Genomic DNA, 18,680 nt, shown 5'->3' on the forward strand with positions numbered 1-18,680 from the left:
TTGGGACAGAGCAGCAAAGCCAAGTTACATGTTTAGTACCAACCGGCACTGCTTCTTCTCATGTAGTTTCTCAGAATTTCTACTGGAAGGTGATATATTATGACAAAGCATTGCGTGGCACCTGGCATAAACTCTTTATAAATTACAAGGATGGTGCTGGGACTTTGTGTTTTGTTTTTGCTTCTTGGAGACTCTTGCTTCCAAGCTGGTTCATGAATCATCCTCATTATCATCTGTGAGAGGTGGGGACTAGCGTCGTAGTTTTATAAATAAGAGAGGAGCAGGATCCCAGGACTTGCTCAAGGTCACACAGTTAATGTGCCCTTGGCCTTTTTCTTGGGCTGTGGTTTTGTCCTGAGACAGCAAATCCTGCTAGATCTGGATAGAAGCTGGGAGGTCACAGAGGGTGATAAAATCTAAGAGAACCAAAACAGAGATGAGAATTAAGAAGTAGAAGTGGAGGCAAGGTGGGTGCCAGGAAAATCGAGGTCAGCTGAGGAAACCTCTGAAGAAATAAGGCGGATCCAGACGGGACCAAGACTTATCTTTAGCGATTTGAATTGGCAGGACTGAGTCTACAAATCAGCCCAGCAAGAAGAAAGAAGGGCAGGGCGCCTTCGATGGATGCCACTGCCTTGGAGCTTGGATGGGAAAAGCTGAGACGGTCTGAGCGCCTAAGCAACTGGAAGAAGGCACCAAGTAGGGCAACTCTCGCAGCAAAAGTATTTGTGTAAATATGTTTTTTACCTCTTGCTGTGGTGAATTGTCTGGTCGCTTCATCAGGGGGCATGAAGAAATAGACCTGTTGGAGTCAAGCTCATTTATAGGGTGAGGGCTCTTTAAATACTGGTAAATTCACTATCAAGGAAGGACAATAGCTTGTAGGGAATGGTCATCAACCTTGATGACCCCCAAACAGCCAGCAGCTACTTTGTCCTAAAACCAATTTTCCTTTCTCCTAGATCCCAATATCACAAAGTCCTCTGAGAGTTGTCAGTTATTATACACTACTGAACTACAACAGTTATAATATATTACAGACCATCTTTTTGTGTATTTATGCTACACCTTCTTTGTTGTTATTGTTCAGTCGCTAAGTCGTGTCTGACTCTTTGCAAACCCATGGAGTGTAGCCCGCCAGGCTCCTCTGTCCTTCACTATCTCACAGAGTTTGCAAACTCATGCCCACTGAGTCGGTGATGCCATCTGGCCACCTCATCCTCTACTGCCTGCCCCCTCCTTTTGTCTTCAGTCCTTCCCAGCATCAGGGTCTTTTCCAACGAGTCAGCTCTTCGCATCAGGTGGCCAAAGCACTGGAGCTTCAGCAGTCCTTCCAATGAATATTTAGGACTGATTTCCTTTAGGATTGACTGGTTTGATCTCCTTGCTCCCAGGGACTCTCAAAAGTTTTCTGCAACACCACACTGTGAAAGCTGTCTCCCCTACTAGATTATAAACTGTTGCCAAGATAGGGGTGTTCCTATGAACATTGCTTGTCCATTGGACCCATTTATCAAATCTTGATTGATCGACCTCTTGCAAGAAGCATAGAGATGATTCGCACAGATGGGCCCTGTTTGAGCCCGCATGGCCAGCACAGATGGGCAGATACTGTGAAGCGGATACTGAGGTGGGAATTACAGCTCAGGATGTTGATCGAGGTGTACAGTTGGGATCAACCCCCGAGGAGAAAGAAGCAGGAGGCAGATGACATAGAGGCAGACGCTGAGCTGCAGTGGGCCTGACGACAGCCCAGGGGACCGCAGAGCTAGAATGATGCTTTGGGGTTGTCTCAGGATGGGCTGATGCGGACAGGACCTTACTGCTCCATCGGTCAGCTGCTGGACATGGGAAAGGGTGGGCCGTGGGGGCGGCAGCTGTTTGAAGGGGCTGACTTCTCGGTGACTGAAGAGCGGCCGTTCTTCAGTGAAGGGGGATCTGTGCGCTGCAGCCCGGAGCCCATTTGTGCTGGGAACTCCAGACAAGCGGAAGTGCTCCCTTTAAAGGTAGGGGTTATTTATTTCCTCTGTTTGCAGTACCTCTCTGAGGCCACAGATAAGGGTTTCAGTGTCCACTGTTCTGTTCATCATTTCCTGGTTGAGCTCAGTTAAATTGCATTTGTTATGGCAGGTTTAGAATTTGCTGTCAGCACCTAGAAAAGGAACAAGCGTTTGAAAACCCAAACCCTGCCTTTGCCGCTGTGTCAGGACACTTTCAGGCTTCCTTGGTGCCTCAGTGGTAAAGAGTCCACCTGCCAATGCGGGAGACATGGGTTCCATCCCTGGATTGAGACGATCCCCTGGAGGAGGAGATGGCAACCCACTCCAGTCTTGCCTGGAGAAGCCCATGGGCAGAGGAGCCTGGAGGGCTGCAGTCCATGGGGTCACACAGAGTTGGACACAACTGAGGGACTAAGCACGCGGGACACTTCCAGACCAAGTCCCCAAGATGCTACGTGGTCTAAGGAGACGCTGACTGAGATGGGACTTGTACTCGATTGCAATTGTTCCCTTTTTCTAAGATAACTTCAAGTATCAATACCCTCTGAACTGAAAACACAAGCTTGGAACGGACATGCGCACACTGCTATATTTAACGTGGATAGTGAACAAGGACTTACTGTAGAGCACAGGGAACTCTGCTGAATATAATTTAACAACCCAAATAGGAAAAGAGTTTGAGAAAAGAAGAGATACATGTATGTGCATCACTGAAGTACCTTGCTGACACCCAAAACTAACACAACATTGTTAATCAACTCAGCTATACTCTGATATAAAATAAAAGGTTAAAAAAAAGATAATGATGTAACTAACAACACTGTAAAGCAACTGTACTCCAATTTTAAAAATGTTTAAAAAAAGATGAAAAAAGAGGGGGGGATAGAGAGAAACAGTCTGCTGGTACCCTTTGCTCGGTTCTTCAGAGGAATCACCTTCTCTTACAGATGTGGCTAAAGTGATAGCACAAGCTGGGAAGTGAGCTGAGTCCCAGGTGGCACTAGTGGTAAAGAGCCTGCCTGCAGTGCAGGAGATGTGAGATACACGGGTTCCATCCCTGGGTCGGGAGGATCCCCTGGACGAGGGCACAGCAACCCACCCCAGTACGCTTGCCTGGAGAATCCCATGGACAGAGGAGCCTGGCAGGCTGCAGTCCACGGGGTCACAAAGAGTTGGACATCAGTGAAGCGCCTTAACACACACACACACACACAGAATGGCTTGGATGGGAAAAGCTAGTGAAAGAAGAGGGGGCGTCCCTGGTGGGCGCTTGGTGCTTCCCTGCGAACAGGTAACAGGGAAACGGCAGGGCCTCGAGCTCAAGGAGCAAACAGCAGGACCAGAGCTTCCCCCGTGCAGAGACCGGCAGCTCGCACACCTGCTCCTGCCCGGGGGCCTCTGCCAGGCCCGGCAGGGCGGCTGCAGGCTCTCAGCTCCTGGCCGCTGCTCCGAGCTCCGCCCGTCCTCCGGGAAGGAGCCCCTCCCAAGGCAAGTTCAGCCGGGTTCCTTGGCAGCCGAAGTCTACACGGACCCCGCAGGGAGTGGTGGAGGAAAGTGAGTTTGACATGCTTGGAAATATTTAGATCTGGGATGTAAACTGCAAGGAAAATATTTACTCTGTTTGTTTTCATACCACAGAGATCTGGATCCAGAGAATCTTCAGAGAAGCCTGAAGGGCTCCTGCCAAGATACCGATGTAACAATCTGGTCAGTGACAAAGGACATCCTGTTTGAGGAGCCTGAGTTTAAAGAGCGTGTTTCCAGGGTACTGACATGTCTGTCCCGTCGCTTTACAGGACTGTTTTCTTTAATCTGTGAATCTGGGGTTTGGTGTCTGCGTTTGGACAGAATCAAAATGCTTTCCTTTGATAGAAAGCAAGCGAGCAAGCACATCCTATGTGGCTGAAGAGCCTGTTCACCAAGCCCAGGCAACCCAGGGCCACCTGACTCTTCGGAAGCCAGCTGTTCATAGGAGTCGCGTGTGCTCATGGCCACGGTGAAAGTCCCCGTGCATGTAGCAGCCTGCAGTTCAGACACGCTGCATGGTGCTACAGAACATTCCAACGTATACTTGCTCAGTAGGTTTTAACCAGGAATTATGATAAAAGAGGGCTTCCCAGGTGGCGCTAGTGGTAAAGATCCTGACTGCCAACGCATGAGACGCAAGAGAGGTGGGTTCGAACCCTGGGTGGGGAAGATCCCCTGGAGGAGGGCCTGGCAACCCATTCCAGTATTCTCGCCTGGAGAATCCCATGGACAGAGGAGCCTGGTGGGCTACAGTCCATGGGTCACAAAGAGTCGGACACGACTGAAGCGACTTAGCTCACTATGATAAAAGAGAAGCCTTTGTACACGTGATTGGAAAGCTTGCCTGTTCTGAGGTTTTGTCTTCCATGGAGAGATTTCATCTTGTAGGACCCAGCCTGACTTCTCTAGCATTTCCGGGTCACATTAGTCGACAGCAGAATGGGGAAGTTACTTGTAAAGGGAAGTTTTAGAAAAGTCTCAATTACAAGCACAGTGTATGTGAGGACCTACTGGGAGGAGAAACGTGCTGCAAATCAGGCTTGCATCTGAATGTTCCCTACATGAGTCTGTAAGAGATTAACTGGGACACCTTCCTGCCTTCAGATAACATAGCAGGCAGAGGCAATTTTAACCATTTTCTGCTCTCAGAAAAGCAGATTCTGTGATCTCTTACAGTTTCCTGTTCCACCATCTAATTACTTCCCTGCTTTGGCAATTTTTCTTTCAATCAAGCCCCTCTGGCTGCACGGCCTAGCCAACTCCTCATTTAATTGACTTGGAGAACAAGCAGCTGCTTCGCAATTGTTGGTCACAGTTGTGTTTCGATTCTCTCTTGACAGCTGTGAAACAGAGGTCCTGTTCGGAATTTTGTAACAGTCAACTAAAAGCAGAGGGCCGATTTTCCTCCCTGTGGTGATAGAGACTCACTTTCTGCTTCCTTTTCAGGACACTTAATGGCAACCCACTCCAGTATCCTTGCCTGGAAAATCTCATGGACAGAAGAGCCTGGTGGGCTGCAGTCCATGGAGTCGCAAAGAGTTGGGCACGACTGAGCGACTAAGCTTACTTACTTACCCTTTCTGTGGGCTTCCCCAGTGGCTCAAATGGTAAAGAATCTGTTGGCAATGTGGAAGGCCCGGGTTCAATCCCTGAGTCAGGAAGATCCCCTCGAGAAGGAAATGGCAACCCACTCCAATATTCTTGCCTGGAGAATCCCATGGACAGAGAAGCCTGGCAGGCTACAGTCCATGGAGTCACAAAGAGTCAGACATTAATCCTTTCACTTTAACCCTTTCTGTGTCCCCTTTGACTATTCTCACTGTACCAGTAGTTCCAACTAAATCTGATGTCTGCTGATGAAACTTCAAATATTTAAGATCCTCTGGTCCATTTCTCCCTGAGTCAAAAGAGAAAGTTATTACACTTCTTACCTCTCGACAATGAAATGAAGAAAGCCATTTAATACCCAAGCAGTTATTCTGATATAGCCCACTTTTTTCCATATTTCTTCTTAGTTGCGTATTAGTCATAAGAACGTCTACAATGGGAAAAATTCAAGCATGCAAAGGAATTACATTTATTAATGAACTAATTTGCATAAAAATGAAAATATAAATATTTGATTGTATCAGCTTAGAACACAGGGATAGGAAAGATGAATTATTCTAAATCCAGTTCCTTTTATTTTGGAGAAAGAAAACCAAGCTACAGAGGTAAAATAATTTTTTGAGTTAGATAGCTATTCTCTAGTGTAGCTCAGACTGATCCATAGTGAACATCATTTTTGCCCACCTTCTACTGACCAGCTAAGTCCTAGGCACGCATGCTAAGTCACTTCAGTCATGTCCAGTTCTTTGCAAACCTATGGACTGTAGCCCACCGGGCTCCTCTGTCCATGGGATTCTTCAGGCAAAAATACTGGAGTGGGTTGCCGTTCCCTTCTCCAGGGGATCCTCCTGACCCAGGGATCGAAACCGTGTCTCTTGCTTCTCCTGCATTTCAGTTGGATTCTTTACTGCTGAGCCTCCAGGAAAGCCCAGTTAAGTCTTATAGTGGTTTAGTCGCTAAGTCATGTTTGACTCTTTGGGACCCCATGGACCGTAGCCCACCAGGCTCCCCATGGGATTTCCCAAGCAAGAATACTGGAGAGTGTTGCCATTTCCTTCTCCAGGGGATCTTCCTAGGGATTGAACCCAGGTCTCCTGCATTGCAGGCAGATTCTTTGCCAACTGAGCTGTGAAAGTGAAAGTGAAGTCGCTCAGTTGTGTCTGACTCTTTGCGACCCCATAGACTGTAGCCTACCAGGCTCCTCAGTCCATGGAATTTTCCAGGCAAAAGTACTGGAGTGGGGTGCCATTTCCTTCTCTAGGGATCTTCCTGACCCAGGGATCGAACCTGGGTCTCTCGCATTGCGGGCAGACACTTTACCGTCTGAGCTACCAGGGAAGCCAAGGGTGAAAGGACGTGTATTCTGGTGTGTTTCCAGTGGGAAAAGATGTGGAATCTGTTACGTGTGTGCCATCTCCATCACCAGCGGGTGCAGAATTGAGTGCGCTGTTCACCGAAAGCCAGCTGCGCTTGCTTACGCAGCGTTGCTTAGGGGGAACCGTTACCGACAGTTATTGAATATTTCGCAGCAAAAGCCCTGTTAATAGAATAATATTCATATACAAGTGATTTTAAAATCTCAAGGTGTTCAAAGCATCATAGATCAGAAGTCACTTATTGACACAAATATATTATGGATATATTATTGTATATATATTATTGATATGGGCTTCCCTGGTGGCTCAGATGATAAAGAATCTGCCTGCAATGTAGGAGACCTGGGTTCAACCCCTGGATTGGGAAGATCTCCTGGAGAAGGGAAAGCCTACCCACGCCAGTATTCTTGAGGGCAGGAGGAGAAGGGGGTGATCGTTGGATGGCGTCACGACTCAATGAACATGAGTTCAGCAGACTCCAGGAGATGATGAAGGACAGGAAAGCCTGCTGGGCTACAGTTCATGGGGTCACAAAGAGTTGGACACAACTTAGCAACTGAACAACAACGATTGATGTACGTATGATAATATCTGGTAATCAGACATTGTATTAAGTGCTAGACCAATGGAGATCAATAAGATGCATTCTCATCCTTAAAAAGCTCTCAGTATTTAGAGGAGGCAGACATGTACCTAAAAGAGATCAATCCTGGGTGTTCATTGGAAGGACTGATGTTGAAGCTGAAACTCCAATACTTTGGCCACCTCATGAAAAGAGTTGACTCATTGGAAAAGACCCTAATGCTGGGAAGGATTGGGGGCAGGAGGAGAAGGGGATGACAGAGGACGAGATGGTTGGATGGCATCACCGACTCGATGGACATGGGTTTGGGTAGACTCCGGGAGTTGGTGATGGACAGGGAGGCCTGGCGTGCTGCAATTCATGGGGTCGCAAAGAGTCGGACACGACTGAGTGACTGAACTGAACTGAACTGACATGTACACATGTAACTAAAATACAACCCTTTTTTCTATAATAAAATTATATACATTTGGGGTTAGCATACACACACTACTATATATAAAATAAATAAACAGCAAGGACCTGTTGTAAAGCTCAGGATTGTTGTTTTTAAGTTGCTAACTCATGTCCCTCATGGTGGGAAAGATTGAGGGCAGAAAGAAAAGGGGGCAATAGAGGATGAGGTGGTTGAATGGCATCATTGACTCAATGGACATGAGTTTGCACAAACTCTGGAAGATGGTGAAGGACAGGGAAGCCTGGACTGCTGCAGTCCATGGGGCCACAAAAAGTTGGACATGACTTAGTGACTGAACAACAACAAAGTTGTGTCCGACTCTTTTGTGACCCCATGGACTATGATCCTCCAGGCTCCCTGTCCATGTGATTTCCCAGGCAAGAATACTAGAGTGGGTTGCATTTCCTTCTCCAGGGGATCTTCCCAACCCAGGGATCAAACCTGGGTCTCCTGCATTGGCAGGGGCTTCTTTATCACTGAGCCACCAAGGAAGCCCATATAGCTCAGGGAGCTATATTCAATATCTTGTAAAAACCTGTAATGGAAAAGAATCTATCTATATTATCTTTCTATCTGTCATCCATCTATAACTGAATCACTTTTCTGTGCACCTGAAACCCATACAGCACTGTAAATTAACTACACTTCAATAAAAAAATGGTTTAAAAAAGGATATGTGTGCTGTGTATTCTAAGTTGCTTCAGTTGTGTCTGACTCTCTGTGACCCCGTGGACTGTAGCCCACCAGGCTTCTTTGTCCATGGACTCCTCCAGGCAAGAATACTGGAGTGGGTTGCCATTCCCTCCTCCAGGAGATCTTCCTGACCCAGGGATGGAAATGGGTCTCCTGCATCTCTTGCATTGGCAGGCAGATTCTGTACCACTGGTGCCACCTGGGAAGCCTATATGTATGTGTGTATATATATATATAAATTAGATAGACTAGAGGCAAAGACAAAAATGAAGGATGAATATCTAGAATCTTTTTCAATATTGGAATCCATTATAGGGCTATTAAAATTCAAACAATTGCTTTTGATGAACTCTTGGCTCAATATTACTTATTATTTATATTATTTTATGTATTATTTCTATCATTTATAAATAAGTTTTTATAATACCCACTCCAAGTTCCTCTGTCCATGGGATTCTCCAGGCAAGAATACTGGAGTGGGTTGCCGTTTCCTTCTGCAGGGATATATCTGCTATAGAGGCACCAAAAAGGGAACTATTATGTCCTGGTCTGATAAAAGAAGTAAACAGGGATGGTGAGGGAAAAGTCAACAGTAATTAACGATGCCTGTAGTATCTCATTAAATAAGAAAGTTTAAGAGTAAGGGGTTATCAAAATGCAAAACCCACCAAACTGAAGAAGTAAAAACAAAAAGTGTTTTAAAAGGTCAGTGTTTTTTCTAGTTCAATGTCTTAGGAAAGAGATCTTGAAATCTAGAATAACATTTAAACTCAGAAAATCAGCAAAGCACGCCCCCCCCACCCCCCTTCGTGGTTGCCCTTGTATGGAACCAGTTAACGGTCAAAGTTCTGTTGCTGAGATGCTTCCAGCAGGGCATTTGGGACACCTCCCGCGATGCTAGGTCCCCGATGGGTCTGATGAAGGCAGACTTTCATTAGAGCCTCTCACCACCAGTGGCTGGAACCTGTCCACTTCATGCGAATAGACAACCACAAATATTCCGTTCTGTATATCAGTACCAGAAGGAGAAGCATGGAATGCACACAGTATGCTTTGAACCTCATAATTGTTCCTTGTAATAATAAATTTTTACATTTGAACCTGTGAGTTATCAAGGAAAAAGAAACACAAAGCCACTTTGGTTAAAGGATCGACTTAAAATAACAGGAATTATGGAGATGGAAAAATACCACTTTTCTTTGTTGGCCCAAGGATTTATGTTTGGGGAAAAAATGATTCAGAGGTGATGGCCTTTCTTGGACAGCGACAAACTGGAGAACGGTTTGCGTCCCTGACGGGGGCTGGTGTGTCAGTTCTGGTAGGGAGGGGCTGGGGCAGAGAAAAAGAGAGAGCTAAGCTCAGACAGCTTGGTGTTTACAAAGGAAGAAATTCTGGATACCTTTCTTAAGGAAAATTTATTATGAAATTCTCCTCAGCCTTTACTAGAGAGTGAGAACATTTGTTGTGCTTTAAACTGGAATACCAATAATGCTGAAAGTGATATATCCATACAAACAACAGGTTTTTCCAGCCAACTTGTTATACTCAACGCACGCTTATCAGATTCTGAGCCTTATACAAATGAACTCCAGATGGGAGAAACAGTCAAACATTTACACATTAGAAATCCCGTGACAAAAGAATAAAGAAAAGATAGACATTTTTTCCCCGAAATTTCCAAAGAGGAGAATTGAAAAAGTTGACCGTTGGAGTTTCAATACATTTTTCAAATTTCATACATAAAAAATTACTTTATATTGAAAGACAAACTGCAGAGTACCAAAAGGGAATTTATCTCTCTTGTTAATGCCACATGCAAATTCATAACAAAATAATTAACTAATAGATATACTATCCAATGTTGTAGCTAATTTACATGAGCAAATATAGATAATATATATGCAAGTGAAAAATATTTACTTATGTTGATGATTAAAAATTGACATTAAATTAAGGTCATATTTCACCTGTTAAATTACAGTAAACATCAAAAAAGAATTTTTAAAGCTAGCAAAAGCATCATAGAAGCAACTTTCCTTCATCACTGATGATACTTGTAAATTGGTAAAAATGTTTTGGGATGCAACTTCAGCTTCCACATACTTGTTGACTGAGTGAGCTATGTTCAGAGATGTGAAACGGTGAAAAAATTACATTTTTCTTCCACAATAGCCTGTTAAAGTTCCGTGTTGAGTCTACCTTCTTTGCTTTTGGACAAAAACCTCTGGTAAATTCCATTTTGAGCATACAGAAGTCCAGTTTGAGCTTAAGGAACAAACACAACCCCAACCCTTCACTCTGTGATCCTGTTTCAAGCTTCTTCTCTGGACACCTGACTTACAACTCGGGAACCTACGGAAGGTGGATGTTCTATCATTTTCCCACCTGATTCTTCCATTCCTCCTTCCTTACTGTGCTGCCTTGGCCCGTCCTTGGTGGTAAGGAGTCAGAGAAGAAAAATCAGGTTATCAATTGATGCACTGGTCCAGTGACCCACGATGGAGGCAGGTAGTTAAATGCTGGTCTTTCTGCCTCAGGGTGTTTATGGACTCTTCAAAGACCACCCGTGATACCATCCACTGACTCGGGCAGTGGCCCCCCGGGTGGCTGTATATGATGTCTGTCTGAACTCCTGCTCCTCGTGGAGGCAAGCCACGTGATGGCCTCTGCAGGCGGTTCCTGCCTCCCACTCTCTGCAGGTCCATCCTGACTCCGTGACGGCCTCTGCAGGCGGTTCCCACCTCCCACTCCCTGCAGGGTCCGTCCTGACTCGGTCTCCTTTTCTGTGTGGAGCCCTCTGGATTCCTTCCATCCCAACTCTTGCCTTTAAATGTTTCAGGAGAGGGTTAGGTTCTTTGTTTTCCAAATTCCTCACATATCCACGTTCTCTTGCTTGACCTGAAATTGGGTTGTAAAGCAGAGTGGAGGGGAAAAAAACTGTGGGACTTACTGACAATTGTTCTAAAACCTTACTTAACCATCTCCCTAGTGCAGTCTTAGCTTTTGTTATAAAAAAGAAGGTAGATGATAGGCTGAGAGGAACTGAGTCTGGTTTTGGCTGCCTCCTTCACAGGTCACATGTAAATGACCAAGCATCTTGCTCTAAAAAGAGAGTAATAACGCTGTAGTTGTCATGAGACTTACATGAACTGAGACAGAGACCGTGTTAGCAGGTATGCACTCAGAAAGCCCTCTTCAGATCTTGAGAAGGACACTCAGAAATGAAAGTAAGGTGAGGTTAAAATGATATTTCTTTCACCTTATTCATTCATATTCTTCCTTTAACAATGCTCTATTACTTCTACAATTAAAAATAGACACAGAGCAACCGCGGAGAAGGCAATGGCACCCCACTCCAGCACTCTTGCCTGGAAAATCCCATGGATGGAGGAGCCGGGTGGGCTGCAGTCCATGGGGTCGCTAAGAGTCGGACACGACTGAGAGACTTCACTTTCACTTTTCCCTCTCATGCACTGGAGCAGGAAATGGCAACCCACTCCAGTATTCTTGCCTGGAGAATCCCGGGGATGGCGGAGCCTGGTGGGCTGCCGTCTATGGGGTCGCACAGAGTCAGGCACGACTGAAGTGACTTAGCAGCAGCAGCAGCAGCAGAGCAACCGAGCGGCAGCAGACCAATGTATTGGAGATGCCAGCCCACGGACTCTAAGGACGACCCCTGAAGAGGAGGGTGCGCCAGACTGAGGCTTCCGCACGTTTCTCGGACAAATCTGTTTCCCCACAGATTGTGCTAAATCATCTAAAAAAGACTCTGCACATCCCAGTTATTGGTGCTCCCTAGCCCTGTCTGCATCCCCGGGTACCTCTCCCTTGGACTTCAGATATAAACTGATATATGTTCACCCAGCTTTCTCCCAAGTCCATTAATGTCAAATGATATGATCTCAATAAAATTCTTAAGAAATAAACCAAAGCTAATGTCCTTTGATGAAAGAGGGAAAATTACAACCTCCTAGAGTGTGTTTAATGCAAACAAGAGAATACATCTTGGCAAACCTTTCAATGAATTTTATCTCAGTTTATCATTTGTCCTCATTATCTGAACTATAATCTGCATATACACTGGATATGAAAGTAAACTGCTTTTGAAGGTTTGCGAATAAACTCTTCCTAAGGCATGATCACTCTTTTATTTACTGATATTTGCACTAATAAAAGCATTACATGCTTTGTTTCAAACCAAGAAGAGAGCTAATGATAGCATTTAAAGTGGATGAAAAGGTCTAAAATTTTAAAGGTCTTCGTTGAGTGGGTTTAGGACTAGAACCTTTACCATGCATGCCCCAGAAACATTTAACTGATTAACCTAAGCTAATCTACTCAAGTCTAAGTAAAATTAACTTTTGCATATCTACTTTTTACACGGTTTTATGCTGCTGCTTCTACCGAGAACTAGTCGACTTGCTCAATCAACAGTGTTAAAAATCTAAATTCTCATGTTTGAGGGGAAGTTTAAATCTTTACACCTACATGTCTTGCTTCATGGTTACATAGGGATAATTGATTAAAAATAACCCCCCAAATAAAAGCATATCAGGTGTATCAGTTTAAGAATTATCATCCTTTGGAACTTCCTGGTGGTCAGTGGTTAAGATTTCAGCCCTGGTTGAGGAGCTAAGATTTCACATGCTTCGGGGCCAAAAAACCAAAACATAAAATAGAAGCAATATTATAACAAGTTCAATAAAGATAAAAAATGGTCCACCAAAAACTCTTTTAAAAAAAGAATTATCTTCCTTTGATCTTTTAGTATTTAAAGAAAAGAGGGTAGAGTTTGTGGTCAATTATTTTTAAAAGGAACGTGGAGTTGGGCATAATGGCTCATTGAAATTTGGGTCCAGTGGTGCATCAGTCAACTCTGGCTAGAAAACAACAACGGGAACTCAGTGGCACACAGGCCCAAGCATTTATTTCTCATTTGTGTGTCTGTGTGGCAGCAAGGTGCGGGGTAGGCATTCTCTGGGTGGCTGGAGTCAGCTGGACTTGGGCTCTGACCACAGGGTCAGGTCAGTTTTGCTGTGTGTTCATCCTCAGGGCCCAAGAGACGAGATGGGGAAAGTGCTCATCAAGGGGGATGGATGATCCCAAAGAGGATGAGAAAAAACAAACCATGCCTCTCAAGGCTCAGACTTGTAACGTGCATGCTATCCTTTCCACTCATTATTATAAATCATGCATTTGTGTATGTTCTCCAGGCATTTGGAGAAATACACCCCTCCCACAGGAATTCTGCAAGAATGGAGTGACTGTCCCTGAACAACAATCTAATGTCACAGAAGCAACATATGTATTCTACTTCATGTTCCTACAATGATGTCACAAACACATCAATCTAACCACTAAGTTCTCGTAATTTTATCCATGTTAGTATTTCTCCCACCTCTCCAATTTCTCCATCCCTTGTTATGTGTGTAACATCCCTCCCCTAAATTATTACAACGGATTCCTTCCCTGTGTTTCACGCACCTTATCTGTACCTCCTATAACACTGTCATTGTTCACTTTTTAACATAAAATTTGGTCATATTGTTGTTCAGTTACTAAGTTGCGTCCGACCCTGAGACCCCATGGACTGCAGCACACCAGGCTTCCCTGTCCTTCCGCATCTCCCAGAGTTTGCTCAAACTCACGTCCATTGAGTCGGTGATGCCATCCAACCATCTCATCCTCTGCCACCCACTTCTCCTCCCGCCCTCAATCTTTCTCAGTGTCAGGGTCTTTTCCAATGAGTCAGCTCTTCAAATTAGGTGGCCAAAGTATTGGAGCTACAGCATCAGTCCTTCCAATGAAGATTCAGGGTTGATGTCCTTTAGGATGGACTGGTTGGATCTCCTTTCAGTCTAAGAGACTCTCTAGAGTCTTCTCCAGCACCACCATTTGAGAGTATCAGCACTTCGGTGCTCAGCCTCTTTGATCCTCACATCTGTACATGACTACTGTCATCTTACTCCTCCCCTTATAATTCAATGGACCCTCCATCAAGACAGGTGGGCAGATTTTTTTTAACATGGGATAAATAACTCTGTCCATCTAATTTGCTCCTTTCCCCTCACCCCTTTCCTGAACGACTGCCAGTTATTGCCATGGCTTTTGTTCCTGACAAAATTTTGATGACTCTTGGAGGAGTCTGCCAGGGGCAAGTCTAATAATCAGAAGGACAGACATAAGAGGATGACAAGTCTGGCAGGAATCTGGACTCACACCCTCCAGAGCCCACACGGAATATTTTCATCCCCATCCTCTGATCCCAGATTGAGTCTCCAGGTTTGGGTACCACGTGTGCCTGTATCAGTTTCTGGGACCCTTTTTAATTAGCTTGCAATAGCATAGGATCATTTCAGTAGCTTCCCTGGGTCAGATTCAGTGGGCCTATTGGCCCCATGAAATTAAAAGACGCTTACCCCTTGGAAGGAAGGTTATGGCCAACCTAGATAGCATATTTAAAAGCAGAGACATTACTTTGCCAACAAAAGTCCATCTAGTCAAGGCTATGGTTTTTCCAGTGGTCATGTATGGATGTGAGAGTTGGACGGTGAAGAAAGCTGAGCGCCGCAGAATTGATGCTTTTGAACTGTGGTGTTGGAGAAGACTCTTGAGAGTCCCTTGGACTGCAAGGAGATCCAATCAATCCATCCTAAAAGAGATCAATCCTGGGTGTTCATTGGAAGGTCTGATGTTGAAGCTGAAACTCCAATACTTTGGCCACCTCATGTGAAGAGTTGACTCATTGGAAAAGACCCTAATGCTGGGTAGGATTGGGGGCGGGAGGAGAAGGGGACGAGAGAGGATGAGATGGTTGGATGGCATCACCGACTCAATGGACATGGGTTTGGGTGGACTCCGGGAGTTGGTGATGGACAGAGAGGCCTGGTGTGCTGCAATTCATGGGGTCGCAAAGAGTCGGACACGACTGAGCAACTGAACTGAACTGATTGGCCCCTTTGTGCTTAAAAAAAGGTCATTTGGAGTCAGGGGTGTTTCTGTGACAACTTTGCTCATTAATCAATGCCTGTGAAGAACAATGAGAACCAGCCATTTGGGAGGTTTGACCTCCTGTTTTGTTCCTTCCTACAGTGTGAATTTCTGCCAGGGGTGATCAGATTTCTTCTTGTTTTCCCAACCAAGATGTGGGAGAGTGATGAATCTACTTGAAGAAAACGATAACATGGAGACCTGGGAGACTGGGAACATAGCCTGCAATATGGACCAACGAAGGTAAGTCTAGTATTTTATTTTACTCTGGGAACATGCACGAGTAAGGGGATTATGATCCTTTAGCTGTGTTCCTATTCTTTATTTTAAAATCATTTTACTATGCTTACTGTTATTTTATTTATTTTTATTTTTTGGCCGTTACTGCCCAGCATACTGTAGGATCTTAGGTCCCCAACCAAGGATGGAACTCAAGCCCCTTGCATTAGCAATGCAGAATCTTAACTCCTGAACCATCAGGGAAGTTCCTAGCTATATTTTTTTTATTTAAAAAAAGTCAAAGTGAATATGTTAGTTGCTCAGTCGTGTCCAACTCTGCAACTTCATGGACTATAGCTGCCAGGCTCCTCCATCCATGGAATTCTCCAGGCAAGAATACTGGAATGGGTTGCCATTGCCTTCTCCAGGGGAGGTTCCTGACCCAGGCATCAAACCCAGGTCCCCTGCATTGCAGGCAGATTCTTTAGCATCTGAGCCACCAGGGAAGCCTGGATACATTTTTAGATAGCCTATATTCCCTGGCAGGTCAAAGTGCAGCCTATGAATTTGACCTAATGAAAGTGAAGAAGAGTCAGAGAAAGAGGAGGGCTTGCTAACCTCTGGGATGACTGCCCAGAACTCCACAGTCAGCTCCTTTTCTGTGAAACCCCACGAGTAACCTTCACCCTTGGCAACTAAAGCTAAACTGGAAACGGTTGGAAACCCTGGTGATTCCCCTGGACGTAGAGGAAGGAGTCCTTTGGCCTCACGTCCACCCGATACCCTGTGAGGTGTGACAACAAATGACATCAGTGGCATGTGTGGGTGGAGGAGGCTGAGAGACACTTTCAAAGATAGGGAATTCCATCATGCGCTTGGAGGAGCATTTCTTATTGCTGTTTATTCCCCATAGAGGGTCAAAGAGGAGCATTTGTTTTTCTCCTTGTAACAAAAGTACCTTTAATTCTGTGAAGCATATGGATGAGGTACTTCTCTGGTGGCTCGGTGGTAAAGAATCCACCTGCTAATGCAGGAGACAGGTCTGATCTCTGATCTGGGAAGATCCCACACGGTGCTGTGGAGCAGCCAAGCCCGTGCGCCACAGCTGTGGAGCCCGTGCGTTAGAGCCGAGGGTCCACGACTGCTGGGCACACACACTCTGAGCCCGTGTCCTGCAACAAGAGACGCCAGTGCAGGGAGAAGCCACGCGCCGCAGCGGAGAGCAGGCCCTGCTTACAGCAGCTGGAGGGAACGCGGCAGAGCAAGGAAAACACCAAGCAAACAAAGAAACCCTAAAAAGGAACATGCGTGAGAAGGGAAACGCTTCACTGCTTGGACACCGGTTCTCGTCAAGGTGATAGAGTGTAGGTACGATTGACAACTAGCCTTACTAAAGTACTAGTCTTTCTTACTGACACTAGGCTTTCTGGTGGACCATCGACTTGTATGACCTCAGAAATAAGGTCACAAAACGGGCCAAACTTGGTGGAGAAAAACTTGTGTCTTTGAAATTTAAGAGCAGTTTTTATTCCCTCTGGTCGTCTCTCTGAAATTCTGTGAGCAGGACTTACCTAGTTTGATTCTTCATTACTTGGAAGTGCTGAATAGTTTTTCTTGGAAGTGACCAGATGGAAAAAATTAAAAATGTTTTAGAAGAGCTAGTAATGCTGGATGGGTTTTTTTCTAGAAGCTTTTTATTTTTATTTAGATTTCGATCAGGCACATTTATGAGATTAATATTTGCTTATCCATTGTGATAAAATTTGCTTTGATTGGATTTTTAAGCCATAGAGAAATGCATTGATAGGCTAGGTTCTGCTTCAAATGGTCATCTTTGCCTCTTTTGAGCATTCAGAAGACAACAAAATGAAAATTTTTCACTGTAGTTTTGCTTCAAATGGCATAAATTATTGTGTTTAAAAATGTGAACCCGAGGAAGCAATGGTTTGTCTCCAGAATCCTCTCATAGAGGACATTTAGTCCCATTTCTTTTGCCCTAATGGATGTTCCTTGATAAAGAACGAGACCAAGAGTATAATGGGGAACCCGCAAAGGCTTTTGTTTTGTGTTTTAAACAAACTAGATTTCAGTGGGAAGAGAAATTCTACAGAGAAAAAGAATGAATAAACCCAAAGAAATTAATTTTCTTCTTCATATTTCATAATCCTGTGCCATCAACAGTTAGAAAGAGAAGTGTTGAAATCCTCAAAATTTCCACAGATGGCAGAGCATTTTGTAAGATTTTCATGGTGCAGATACAAATACTGTAGAGTGGGTAGAGGAAGAACAAGGCTCTGAAGTCCAAGGAGGCACCAAATAATCGGATGCTCTGTAAATGCAAGTCACTGCCTTTGCCAGAAACGGCGCCTCCAGGAGTTGGTGGGTTCCTCTCAAGTTTTACTAGGCAGAGGCTGAGACACAGAAAGGAGAAGATTTTGGGTAAAGCAAACCTGGGTACACAGCAGTAGCAGCTTCATCTTCAAAAGGTTTCTAAATCTTTCCAAACATCTGTTTTCTCCTTTCTTAATTTCTAAAAGGGCTTCCCTTTCACAGTGTAGATACAGTTGACAAATAGCCACACCAAATACTCGTCTTTTTTATTGACATTAGGCTGACTGGCTGACTTTGTCACAAAAAGCTAGAGACATTGCATAACTATTTCAATCATGCTTTCTGGTGGAACATCGACTTGTATGACCTCAGAATAAGGTCATAAAATGTACCGAACTTGGTGGTGAAAAACTTGTGTCTCAGTGATAAAGAATCTGCCTGTAATGCAGGAGATGTGGGACCGATCCCTGGGTCAGGAAGATCACCTGGAGAAGGCAGCCCACTCCAGTATTCTCTTGCTTGGAGAATTACATGGACAGAGGAACCTGATGTGCTACAGTCAGTCCATGGGGTCGCAAAGAGTCGGACGTGACCTAGCGACTAAACAACAAACCACAATATTGCTTAGGATGAAAACAAGAAACAAACTATCCCTTTAATCAGAAAACCAAGGTAAAGAAAGAAGTGACCATGGTAAGGAAATAAGCAATTATTTCTGTACTATATTTACTTCATGACATTTCCTTCTAAGCAGTTTGTTTAATGAAAGCACCAAAGGGGTGATGCAAAGTCTCATAGTCCTGAATCCTTGAGTCTCTCCAGTTCCCAATCCCTTATGGCAATAAAATTTCTTATCTTGTATTTACAATGGAATTCTTACTCCAATACTGCCCTTG

General features: G+C 44.7%; 1 protein-coding gene across 1 annotated transcript in view; it reads left to right on the top strand.

Annotated features, from left to right (window-relative positions):
- KCNJ16 (potassium inwardly rectifying channel subfamily J member 16) overlaps nt 1–18,680 on the top strand; it is a 403,319-nt gene that overhangs the window by 236,961 nt on the left and 147,678 nt on the right. The window contains exon 4 of the mRNA XM_081580874.1: nt 15,337–15,477. The gene's annotated coding sequence lies outside the window, so the exon portion shown is untranslated. The remainder of the gene's footprint in view (nt 1–15,336; nt 15,478–18,680) is intronic.

The sequence above is a fragment of the Giraffa tippelskirchi genome, chromosome 3 (assembly GCF_054371585.1).
Source record: "Giraffa tippelskirchi isolate mGirTip1 chromosome 3, T2T-mGirTip1v1.2.pri, whole genome shotgun sequence".
NCBI lineage: Eukaryota > Metazoa > Chordata > Mammalia > Artiodactyla > Giraffidae > Giraffa > Giraffa tippelskirchi.